We start from the raw sequence: 13,691 nt of genomic DNA on the forward strand, positions 1-13,691 counted from the left end.
TTTACCTAACATGGGCAGTAGCATAATCTCCTGCTGGGTCAACCACCTCCTTCGATATAGAAATAGGGTCGGTTTTAGATGCCCCTACGGGTCTCATGTCAGTTTTATTTATCATCTTTTGTCAGACTATCGGATTATGGCTATGTGCATCCTAGATGACCCTATCGGCCTTATGTCAGAAGCCGAGCATTGGTCATATATAATGCTTTGTAACCGCCTGATGCTATATTTAAATTTGGAATTAATAAAGCATCATTTATCGAAAAATCAAAGGGGAGCTGATGTTGTACGGTCTAGCCGGTAGCCTTCGTGGAAAGTTTGCTTGGATCTATCACCACATATAAATGAAGTGTATACAAGTGCATGCTATTTGTTAGTTAAGCAAGCACTTGACGGAATCTGAACTTGTTCATAGCTACCACCCAGATAAGAGTTGACGATCTACTCTACCAGCACTCCAGCAGCGCCTGTGATGTGCTGACAAGATAACTCCGACATCGCAACGTTTATTTGTAAGTACTTACTTTAAATATTTAAGCTGTGAATGTGATACATATTAGTTGATGATGCAAACATATATGCCTTCTCGGTGCAGCAAAAAATAAGAAGTAAAATACAATACGAATCACGCGTAAAACATGGCTGCAGCACCAGCCACCAGCAGAGGCGCCAAGCCGTTTCCCGTCGCCACCATCCTCAGCCTCAATCCTGTTGCGGGCGCCGAGTTGAAGAACAGCGGCCCGTTGTTATACCCAGGACCGCCGTTGTACCCGAAGCCTCCGCAGCACCCGCCGAAGAAGCCCTGGTCTCCGTTGAACCCGCCGAGGCCGCCGCCCGGCACCGTCTGCCCGCCGTACCCGCCGCCGAAGCCGAGGCCTTCTGCGCCGGGAAGTGTCTCGGGCACCGGCAATGGGATCTTCTTGGACGCTGCGGTCGTCGCTGGTGTCGCTGCTGTGGCTGCAGGTGTGGCAGCCGGTGAACCCAGTGGCACACCTACGGCAGCGGGGACGGGTACGTTGTCTCCACTGGCCGCTGCCGTGGTCATTGGCGGCACCATCGCGTCCGCAGAGCAGGGCGGAAGTTAGCAGATCCAACACACGGCCATGACGATTGCGACCAGTGCGAGGCTCCGTGGGTACATGAGGTTGCCAGCCATCGTGGAGGGGATGCACGTTGGATACGGAGAAGAAGATGCTAGTCGACGTACGTACCGATGATTTATAGAGCGAAGTTGGTGGGAATAATGGGAAAGAAAAGAGTACGTGGGGGAGGATAAACTACTCTATCTATCACATCGCTTTAGTATGGAAGTCAAAATTCAGCTGAGAAGGCAGAGTCTAGTGGCAGTCAATTCTATACATCGGCCTCTTTTTTCTCGAAAATGACTGAAATATATTATAAAGGTCCATCAGAAATATAAAGCACCACAAACGTTATAAAAAAATATGTCGAGGTGTCTGGACCATCGATGTACCGATGTTGTCGCTACCATACTCGATCCAGGAACTCTTCGTGCATGGGTCCCAAGGACTAGCTTCCTAGAGGCGCAATTGTCGTCATTGTACACTTGAATTGAACCAAACAACCTGACATCAAATCTCACCGTTGGGTACGCACAATAAAAAACCCTAGCTCAGGGTCCAAGGAGCTGGCACGAATTAATGCCTAAGCATCGTGTAAGCCATTCTGATGAAAAAGCTTGAAGGGTATGGCAACCTTGAAGACCAACCCAACGAAAAAATGCCGCCATCCGCCAAAGGGTTGCCTCTACTAGGGCTAAAACCCCTATCATATCTACTTGCCCGAGCCGATGCAGCAAGAGTCCCATCCCCGCCCCAGGCCATCGTCGGATCGGCCGGCGAAGCAAAGGTGAATCTACAACTCACTGGCATGGATCAAGGGGAAGACGACTTTGTCCTACTTGCCTTAACAAAGGGAAAAAAGATAGAGGCGGCCTCTCAAACGCCAATGGCAGCAAAAATGCACACTGTGGTTGCTTTAAGACAACCACGTAGAAGTCAGCCACTACACATTTGCCTTGTTAATCTACGGTCTAAGGATTCATGGAACTTGATCATCCTGCATGCATGCATGCAAAGAATTTAGTACATCAGTGCATGCTTTTGGTTAATTAGTTAAGCAAGCACTTGTCTCAAAATCTACTTGTTCATACCTCCCACATAAGAGTTGACACTTTTGATATAGTTTAGTCGTCTGAATTTCTTCTGTATTCAGTCATTTTTAGCATTGTTTCGGCTGCTTTTTCCTTTTCTTTTTTCTTTGCGTCAGTTTTTGCCTTTTTCTCGGTCCCATTTTTTGTCAGTTTTGCCATTATTACCAATTTCATTAACTCTCGGGTATTACTTAGAATTGTCCCATTAACCCTTTTTGCTTGGTGTACTTTATTATCTGTGCAATTTCATTAACTCTTGGGTGTTACATACCGAAAAGGCTCGCGCCCCATTTTATATATAAAGCAACGACCATACAGCCCAGCACATACAACTCAACACCATAACAAACGCACCCAAGGCAAGATACAATCCTTGTACAGGACCGGCTAAACACGAAGTGAAGCCATGCCCGATGAACCATGGACCCCAAGGTGGCACCTTGAGGAAGGAAACGGCACCGAAGTGTCGCCGCCGCCTAATCCAGAGGATATAGGTCTTCACCTAGAGCCACCCGAAGGACGAAGAGTAGCCGCAATGACGCCTTCAAGAAGGGAGCGACGCACGCGGACACCGCTGTTGTCAGCCTGGCCAATGCCAGACATGGTTTGACCCCCAGCAAGATCATCTGCCTCGGAATGTAGGGCAACCAATCACGAGGACCTCAGCCACCCACCCTCGCCGAAGGCCAAGGCAACCAGCACGCATCTAAGCCAAGAGCTCCGCCCGTGAGACCCGGTGCTCCCACCACCAAGGCCACCGCCCCGGCAACAGATGTCCACCACATCGCCACCACCCGTGTACATGGATGCTGCCCAACCGATGAAGGGAAAAAGATGCCTCTTTTCGCCCCAACCTGCCCTGTTGGTTGGAAGCCGGCCAAGCCGGCCAGAATCGGGTAGGGACAGGTCGCCAATAGCCGTCGGCCATGCCGCAACCACCGCACCCCACCCCCGATGACTAGGGCCACCATCACAACCCATCTGGCTCCTCCAAACTTCGGCGACGACAAGGCCGGGAGGCCCCCTACCTCCCTCCCCGGAGCGCCCCCTCCACCACCGGCCGGCCACTGCACCCCCGCTTTGAGCCACCGAACAACACCAGGCAAAGGCAGTAACCAGAGGACGTACCTCGCACCCAAACAGAGGAGGTAGGAGGTCACCACAACTGCTGCACCTCTATCACCAACCAGCACGCGTGCACCACCACCACGCCGCCCGCCACGCTACCGACGCACGTCGCCGCACCACTACGTCGGTGTGCCGTGGCGCTGCCACGCCCGCCGTCCAACGTCCCGCACTAGCCCAGACGCCTTGGCCCGCGCCAAGGCCTCCTCACGAGGAGATGAGGAGATTCCTGCCACCGCCGATGATGACCGGGCTTCTCCCGGCCACGCCCTCGGGCGGCAGGGAGGGGGCAGAGGGGGTTAGGGATGCCCGGCGGCGGCGCAAGCTACTGTTTCACCCTCGGTCACACCCGGGGCTTGGGCGTTACTTAAAAGGGTACGAAGAGTGGTGTATGATCTATTCGGTATAGGTGTTTCCAGGGCTTGCGTCTGGTTATTCTGTTTCCAGTGGCCAGCTTGGTGATTCTGGGCTGCTCTGGCATGGTAACTGATCTTAAATAGTTCGTTTGATCGGGCTAATAGGATGCAAAAACAAGATGTTCCTAACGTCGTATCGTTATAATCGTATGACCTTACTTATAAATGTTGAAGTATTAACCCGTGATACATGTCAGTTGGTGCAAACATATATGCTTGCCCGTTCCCAAAATAATAAAATAGAAAATGAAATACAAATCACACATAAAACATGGCTGCAGCACCAGCAACCAGAAGAACAGCGAGGCCATTTCCGGTCGCCATGCTCCTCAGACTCAATCTTCTCGCCGGCGCCGAGTTGAAGAACAACGGCCCGTTATTGTAGCCCAGCCCACCGTTGTACCCGAACCCTCCGCAGCATCCGAAGCCGCCCTGGCCACCGTTGAACCCGTTGCTGCCGAAGCCAAGGCCTTCTGCGCTGGGAAGAGTCTCGGGCACCGGCACCGGCAGGGCGGACACCACCTCCGCCGCCGGCTCGACCACGTCCGGAGGCGCCAGCGGGATCTTCTTGGACGTCGTGGCCGTGGCTTGCGTCGTCGCTGCACCGGCTGCGGGTACGGCGACTGTCGAACTTACCGGCGCAACTGCCGCAGCTCGGACGGGTACGCTTTCTCCGCTTGCCGCTGCTGTGGCTTTGGTAGACACTGTCGGGTCGGCGGAGCACGGCGTCCACGCCGCCGCCATGACGAGTGCGAGCACGGCGAGGATCCGTGGGTACATGAGCTTGCGTGCCATCGTGGAGGGATGTGGGTTGGGGACGGAGAAGAAGATGCTAGTGTGCTGATGATTTATAGTGTGAAGTTGGTGGGAAATAAGATGTGACAAGAGTGCGTGGGGGTGGATAGGCGGCTCCATCTAACACCATCACTTTACAATGCATGTCAAAATTCAGCTGAGAAAGCAGAGCCTAGTGGCAGTCAATTCGATCGCCTCACTACAAGTTGTTAGAGCTAATCTTGATATTTGTATTAGCATGTTTGAGTTTTGCATGTAGTCTAGTCTAGTGTGGTGTTCGTCCGACGAAGGCTTCAGGTGAGCGCGCCAAGGAGGTGAGATGCCAGGATGCCGTGTGAGGCGGCGAGCACGGCGAGATGCCGATGGTGCTGCGTGAGAAGCGGCAAGACGTATCAGAGGCTGGAGCCGTGATGGACTGCATCAAATTGGGTCGGGTGAACCGGCCGGTCGTTCTGTTTGTTGGACTAGCTGTTCATGCGTGAGTTCGTTTAGTCCTAGCCGAGAGTATCGTTGCTAGTAGTTGATGCATGCATGTAGTTGGCCTGGTCACAAGTGGTTACCGAGTCGTGTGCAACGCTGGAGTGATTCCTGGAGTGGAGTACGTGGGAGTTAGTGGCCCGTATGGTGCTCAAGTTGTTATCCTGTACTGGCTATTGAAGCACAACAAATGAATGAGAAAGAGAGGCCGTGAGGGCTAGAGCAGAAACATGTAGCCACTGTATTCACCAAGGACGGAGCCTCTCGGCAAAGCTAGCGGATGGTCTGTTCCTTGGTGCATGTGTGTGTAGTGTGCGTTCAGGTGTTCTTGAGAGAAACCATAGAAGAGAGAAGAGAGAGTTGTGCGAGGCAGCTCAGGAGGAAGAAGAAGCGGTGCTGCAAGGAGAGATGGCGCCAACACAAGTACGGTCTTCGTCTTCCCCTTTTCCATCTGTGTCTCTATGTTGGTGAACAAATCCGAGAAAGAAAATACATGCATACCTACCAGCACGATCAAGTTTTTTTCCCCGATGAGATGGCAGATGGGGTTTGTTGGCAACAGATGTATCCGAAACAGGCTTTCGCCCCGCTTTATATATAAAGCATTCACCGAACCAAGTACACGGCCGAACGATACAAGATGGTGAGGTAACCTTCATACAATGTCGATCCCAAGATAGCCGGATCACACAGACCACCTACGCTACTGTAAAGAAAGCATAGGAAAAACCGAGAACAACGCCACACAAAGACCTAAACACCTAAACTCCACGACAACGCCCCCAGGAGGGAAAAACGGCGTAAAACTCGCCGCTGCAGAGTCCAGAGCGGACAAGGGTCTTTGAGGGAGTCCTGGATTAGGGGGTACTCGGACAGCCGGACTATATGCTTATGCCGGACTGTTGGACTATGAAGATACAAAATTGAAGACTCCACCCCGTGTCCGGGTGGGACTCTCCTTTGCGTGGAAGACAAGCTTGGAAATTCGGATATGTAGATTCCCTTCTCTGTAACCGACTCTGTGTAACCCTAACCCCCTCCGGTGTCTATATAAACCGGAGGGTTTAGTCTGTAGGACAACAACAATCATAATCATAGGTTAGCTTCTAGGGTTAGCCTCTATGATCTCGTGGTAGATCAACTCTTGTAATACTCATATCATCAAGATCAATCAAGCAGGAAGTAGGGTATTACCTCCATCGAGAGGGCCCAAACCTGGGTAAACATCGTGTCCCCCGCCTCCTGTTACCGTTAGCCTTAGGCGCACAGTTCGGGACCCCCTATACGAGATCCGCCGGTTTTGACACCGACATTGGTGCTTTTATTGAGATTTCCACTGTGTCGTCACGGTAAGGCTTGATGGCTCCTTCAATCATCTATAACGATGCGGTCCAGGGCAAGGTTTTCCTCCCCGGATAGATCTTCGTATTCGGCGGCTTCGCACTGCGGGCCAACTCGCTTGGCCATCTGGAGCAGATCGATAGCTACGCCCCTGGCCATCAGGTCAGGTTTGGAAGCCTGAATTATACTGCCGACATCCGCTGAGACTTGATCTTTGACGGATTCGAGCCCATGACAAGTACACCCTACAGTCGCGATGAGTGTGGCCTAGATCTGCCATCGGATGGTGATCAGGAGATCACATTTGCAGCTGCACTGGCTTTAAATCCGGAGCAGATCATGCCATCTGAGGACGGGCAGATGGACCCCGCCACGGAGGCCGCATACTCAGTGGCCATAGAGCCGAACACAGATCTCACTTCCGAGGAGGTCTGTGTCATCGGACCCTCGGACTCGTCTCCGGCCATAGGTTCCGAACCGCATGCATCCGTGCCCATCGTACCTAACTGGGCACCAATCATGGAGTTTAGCTCCGCAGATATCTTTTAGCACTCGCCCTTGGGCGATGTGCTAAACTCACTAAAATCTCTCTCCCTGTCAGGAGACTCTTGGCCGAACTGTGTCCGGCTCGAGTGGGAAGCGGACGACGAAGGAATTCGTTACCCACCCACCACCCACTTAATAGCTACTGTCGACGACTTAACCGACATGCTTGATTTTGACTCTGAAGACATCAACAGTATGGACGACAATGCCGGAGAAGAACAGGAACCACCGCCCACAGGGGTATATATATATATATATATATATATATATATATATATATATATATATATATATATATATATATATATATATATATATATATATATATATATATATGGAGGACACACCCAAAGAAGACAATGGCGAGGATAATCCCCTTGAGAAGCAAATAAAGCGCCGACGTCAGCGGCGCCGCTCTAAAGCCCGCCATAGCAAAAACAGTGATACCGGCACAAGAAAGAATAATACCCTGGACAACGCTAAAGATAACGACGACCCGGTAGACCCAGTGACGGAGCAGAATGAGCCAGGGGACGGCGAACACAATCTGGGGCCGCTGTCCGATCACAGCGATGCCAAAGACAAAACTTATAAACCTGTCTCCGGAAAGGAGAACAACCCGGACGATGGTGCACGCATCATCTCGGAAAAGCACTTGGAACAAGGGCAACTCCACAAAAGGGTTATTGCCACCGCGAGGAGCTTGAAGAAGCAGAAGCAACGGCTTAAAGCCGCGCATAATACGCTCAACCACAGATGGAACAAGGTGCTCGACACTGACAAAACATACGGCGGTGATCGCCACCCAAAACGCAAGCTACTCCCCGAATTCGACGACGAGGCTATAGCACCCATTCCGTCGAAAAACAATACGGCCGATATGTCGGACCGACCACCCCGTGGCCGAGACAGAGCGGCTAATGACTGAAAGGATCGATATAGTTGACTAGGGGGGGGGGGTGAATAGGCAACTAATAATTTTTAGCTTTTCTTTACCAAATTAAACTTTGCATCAAAGTAGGTTGTCTAGATATGCAACTAGGTGAGCAACCTAGATGATGCAACAACAACAAGTACACAAGCAAGCAAGGGATACAACACAAATAAGCTTGCACAAGTAAAGGCACAAGATAACCAAGAGTGGAGCCAGTGATGACGAGGAGGTGTTACCGAAGTTCCTTCCTTTTGAGGGGAAGTACGTCCCCGTTAGAGCCGTGTGGAGGCACAATGCTCCCTAAGAAGCCACTAGGGCCACCGTATTCTCCTCACCCCACAACTCTAAAACATAGACGAGCTCCCCCTAGATGCGTGCTATCTAGATAAGTGCTTTGGATTGCATGGCATGTATACTAGGATCAAAACTCCCCCTATATTTTGTAAACAATGCATATCTTGCAACAATAAGGCTTACACTAAACAAGATGGTAAATATGAGCATAACATAAATATCACAATATATCATAAGCTCAGTAAGGTACGATAGAGAGCATATGTCTTACACCATATGATAGAACAAGTCTCATGAGCAAACTAAACCAAAAGCAAGCAAGGTTCAACGGAACAAACGCGAGCAAAGCAAACACAAGCACGACACAAGAAGCACGACACAAGACTCGCAAATCCCTACACTCTCTCCCCCTTTGGCATCGAGATGCTAAAAAGGCAGAGAGAACACATACAACACAAGTGGTGGCTCAAGCGGAGTAATCAGTCGCATGCTCCTCGTCAGACTTAGCAGCGGGAACGGTCTCCTCATTGTCCTCCTCAGAATCAGTCCAGAAATCTTGTTTCGCCATCCACTCAGCCTCTGGAGTGATGGGCTCCTCAGAACCGCCAGAAACATCCTCTCCAAAAAGGCTCATAATCTCTTGTCGTAGCGGCGACTCTCCTTGGAGGCAACGTGAGCCCTGTACTGCCCCTTTGCCTGCATGCAGAACAAGGTCTTCATCTTGTTCTTCAGCCTCTTAGCCCAAGATGGCTCAGAGGTGGGAGGGATGAAACCCTCAGAGCTGTCCTCGTCCGCTATCTCCTCCTTATCCTCATTCGCATCTACATCCATGGCAGCCGCGGCCTCAGCACGAGAAGTGGTATTAGCCCACTGAGTCTTGACACGGAGCCGGATGGACTCATGTTGAATCCAATTAGGGGCCTCAAAGTCATCCTGAGGGTAGAGCTTCTCCCAAGTTGCCGAGATCAAAAGGAACAGATAAGGTCCATAGATGGGGACCTTGCGGTTGAAGACTGCAAACCAAAGCTCACACCACATGATATGTGAGACATTAAGTGCTAGCGTCTGAGAGTTGCGCGCTTCCTCACACAGGAGCAGCATGTCCACCAGATAAGCATGCACCTTGTCCTTGTCACCAATGCGTGGTAAGAGAGAGCTGCGGAAGATCCGGTACATGATGTCAAGGAAGGAGTTGAGCACCCAAGATGACTTGCCACTGGAGAGCTTCTTCTCAACAAAGAAGGGCTGAAGCTTGTTCTTGTTTGCTGACTCGGGATTCGCATGAGGATGAACACCTTGGGGTGTGGGGAGCCCCTCATCCTGAACACCAAGCAAAGCAATGAACTCCTTCCACGTAGCAGTCAGCTGCCGACCATTGGTCATCCATGTCATAGTCTGTTCCTCATTAGGATGAAAGTTCACCGAGGCAAAGAACTAAGCCACAATCTCAGGATCATAGTCTTTGTGAAAAGAGATGATGAGCTCAATGCCAAATTGCTCCGCAAGATCCAAGGCCTCACCAAAGTAGTCCCGGTACTTCTCTTCCCTCATATGATGCATGTCGATCTAGTGCACATCCACATAGATGTTTCGCTTGGCCTTGATCACATCCAGATAAATGAGATTCTGATGCTTGGTCCAGAATAGTTCATTCCCTCGAAAGTTGGCACAATGATGCACATAGGGATTGATCTTCCTTCGAGTGTTGTACTCAGCAAGTGGCATCTCATCCATACCCACGTTGGGTTCCTTGTCCTTGGTGGCGGTGGTCTTGGTCCTGCGTTGGGGGGCACTGGAGCCCTCTGGAGCTTCATCTTGATTTCACAGACGCTTGGCGCACGTGTCACGGCTTGGATTGGAACAGTGAGCAGAGGCACCGGAGCCACCACCTAAGACACAAAACACAAGAACACGCACAAAAAGCGAGAAAGATCAATGCAAAGAACACAACAAAGCAGTGAAACAAGTAGAACTCGCACTTGATAATTGCCACATGAGAGGTTTGACAACAACGGTAGCACTGCTTGAATGCGCGGTACAAAAATTTTAGTGCCGCTCCAAGTCACGGTAGTACCGCACTGGAGGTGCGGTTGTACCGCACAGTGTCAGATCCAAAACTTCCACTGGATCTGAGTACTACCGCGACAACAAAGCGGTACTACGGTCGATCAAATCTACCACAGGGCAACGTATCAAGTACTATCTCTACGCATTACTACTCTCCGACACCCTACTCTTGCAAAGATTTAGTCTAAAATCTCAAGAACCGCATGCATCTCCCCAAAAACCTAGAAGCAAAAGAACTAACCAACAAGAGAGGGATTTGGGGAGAAACCTTGGTCCATGGCAAGAGGACATGGTGGGGAACGATCCCATTGGTCGGAATCCGAGGAGAGCGGCCGGAGACGGAGATCCGGCGAGGGCCTCCGGCGCCGTTCATGGGCAGGAGAGAGAGAGGCGGCGTGGGGGAGAAAGAGTGACTGGGTATGGTGGAGTTGGAACTCCCCCTGCCCGCTCTTAACCCCCACACGCTCGCTACTCCGCGGTAGTACCGCGCGTCCTTGTGGTAGTACCACCCGGGCGGAAGTACCACGCCGTGGGCGGTAGTACCGCTCCACCACCGGCAGTAAAAAATTACTGCCGTGCTGGTTGCGGTAGTACCGTGTCCTTGCGGTATACCATGGCAAGCCACGGTAGTACCGTGAACCCAAGAAAATGCAGTTTGAAACAAAGGAAGAAATAACTTTGCACGAAACCTTCAAGCGAACGAACAAACCAACGAGCTAACAAACGAGACACCACAAGCACAAGCTTGGCACGAAGAGAGAAAAGCAAGAGACAACAAGGACCAAAAATGAGACACGACCTCTTCAAGGAGAGGGCGGTGGCTGTAGCCACCTATGTTTGAGTCGATTGGTATGGCACCGCGAAGAATTATCCTTGGGCCCGTGACCAAAACTCGTCTTTGAAGCAAAAGTACCATAAAAATGGCGAATGTGAAAGAGTTGATCAATTTAAGAATAATTGGGGGAGGGAGAGTTCATTGAAAGAACAACACTCCCCCTATGTCCATGCCTACACCTAAACTAGACAAAAAGTTGAGTGTGGTGGGGTGTGCAAGGGTTCAAGTCACATTGCTCAAATCAATGATATTTAGCTCAGGCCTTAACTCGCGAAATCTTGCTTCATCCAAAGGCTTCGTGAAAATATCTGCAAGGTTATCATGAATGTTGACATACTTGAGCTTGATCTCTCCCTTCGCCTAATGTGATCCCGGATGAAATGATACCGAATCTCAATATGCTTCGTCTTGAAGTGTTGCACTGGGATGAGAGAGATCTTGATAGCACTTTCATTGTCACACCAAAGAGGCACTTCATCACAAGTGACACTGTAATCCTTTAAAGTTTGCCTCATCCATAGGAGTTGAGCACATCTACTACCGGCAGCCACATACTCTGCTTCGGTGGACGAGAGAGATACACAACTTTGCTTCTCAGAAGACCAACTCACTAAAGAGCAACCAAGTAATTGGCACCCTCCGGAGGTGGACTTCCTATCCACTTTGTATCCCGCCCAATCTGAATCTGTGTAGGCCAAAAGATCAATGTTGGCTCCTCTTGGGTACCATAAGCCAAAGTTTGGGGTATGAGCCAAATATCGAAGGATTTGCTTGGCCGCCACAAAGTGGCTTTCCTTTGGTGTGGCTTGAAACCATGCACAAATTCCCACACTCAACATGATATCCAGTCTAGATGCACAAAGGTAAAGCAAGGATCCAATCATGGAGCGATATACCTTTTGATCCACCGCTTTACCATTGGGATCAATGTCAAGTTGGCACTTGGTGGGCATTGGAGTGGAAGCCGGCTTGACATCACTTAGCTTGAATCTCCTGAGAATGTCTTGAGTGTATTTGGCTTGGTTGATGAAGGTTCCTTCTCTTATTTTCTTGATTTCAGACCCGAGAAAGAACTTCAACTCTCCTATCATAGACATCTTGAACTCTGAGGTCATGAGAGCAGCAAATTCTTCATTGAAAGCTTTCTTAGGGGAACCAAAAATAATATCATCAACATATAGTTGGCACACAAACAACTCCCCTTTGACCTTCTTAGTAAAAAGAGTGGGGTCGATTTTCCCGATTTCGAACCCACGATCTTGTAACAACTCCATAAGATGCTCATACCACGCATGTGGGGCTTGTTTAAGGCCATAGAGCGCCTTTTGGAGTTGGTACACGTTATCGGGGAAATAAGGATCTTCGAATCCCGGGGGGGGGGGGGTTGTTTGACATACACCAACTCATTAATGTGACCATTAAGAAAAGCACTCTTCACATCCATTTGTTGCAACGTGAAATTATGATGAGTAGCATAAGCAATCAACGAATGAATAGATTCAAGACGAGCAACGGGAGCAAAGGTTTCACCGTAGTCGATACCCTCGACTTGGGAGTAGCCTTGTGCCACCAAATGAGCCTTGTTGCGGACAATGATCCCAAGAGAATCTTGCTTGTTCTTGAATATCCACTTGGTTCCAATGACATCATGATTCCCGGTTAGCCTTGGCACTAATTTCCACACTTGGTTATGCTCGATGTTGTTGAGTTCTTCATGCATGGCATTGAGCCAATCCGGGTCCTCAAGCACCACATAAACCTTTTGGGGTTCGACACAAGAAACAAACGCATGATGTTCACAATAGTTTGTTAACTGTCTACGAGTGCTTACCCCCTTTCTTAGGCTTCCAACCACATTCTCCATAAGATGACCCTTGGTGGTGAGCTTGGAAGTGATCTTCGTGGCACGATCCTCTAATTCCTCCTCGGATGTGAAAAGAGGAGGGGTAACTTGATCATCTTGAGCGCCGTCTTGAGCTTGTTCTTGATCTTGAGCTTGCTCTTGATCTTGAGCTTGCTCGGAGGGGAGAACTTGACCTTGGGCGTCATTTGGTGGTTCACCACCATCTTGAGGTTGATCTTGTCCTTGATCTTGTTCATGAGGTTGAGGGCCTTCACTTTGTTCTTCGGAAGCCTGTGGGTCTTGGGTTGGTGATGGCACCACTTGATGGAGCATTGTCCTTCTCCTTCGGCCACAAGGGGTTCCTCAATGGGTATGATATGACCAACACCCATTCTTCTTATGGCTTGGGGAGGAATTTCATCACCTACATCAAAAGTACCACTTTGCTCCACTTTGGAGCCGTTATTTTCATCAAACTCCACATCACACGTCTCCTCAATGAGTCCGGTGGACTTGTTGAGGACACGGTAAGCATGAGAGTTTGTAGCATAACCAACAAATATGCCGTCATAAGCTCTAGCCTCAAATTTAGACAAACAAACACCTTTCTTGAGAATAAGACACTTACACCCGAACACCCGGAATCACTTGAGGTTGGGCTTGTTACCGGTAAGTATTTCATAAGGAGTCTTGTTCAAGCCTTTGCCGAGATAGAGCCGATTGGATGCATGACATGCTGTGTTGATGGCTTCGACCCAAAAGTTGTATGGAGACTTGAACTCTGCCATCATGGTCCTTGCCGCATCCATCAACATCCGGTTCTTCCTCTCCGTGACACCATTTTG

General features: G+C 50.0%; 1 pseudogene; it reads right to left on the reverse strand.

Annotated features, from left to right (window-relative positions):
- Nucleotides 1-585: 585 nt before the first annotated feature.
- LOC123114549 (uncharacterized) lies at nucleotides 586-4,519 on the reverse strand (annotated as a pseudogene).
- Nucleotides 4,520-13,691: the final 9,172 nt, after the last annotated feature.

This window comes from Triticum aestivum, chromosome 5B (genome assembly GCF_018294505.1).
Source record: "Triticum aestivum cultivar Chinese Spring chromosome 5B, IWGSC CS RefSeq v2.1, whole genome shotgun sequence".
Lineage (NCBI taxonomy): Eukaryota > Viridiplantae > Streptophyta > Magnoliopsida > Poales > Poaceae > Triticum > Triticum aestivum.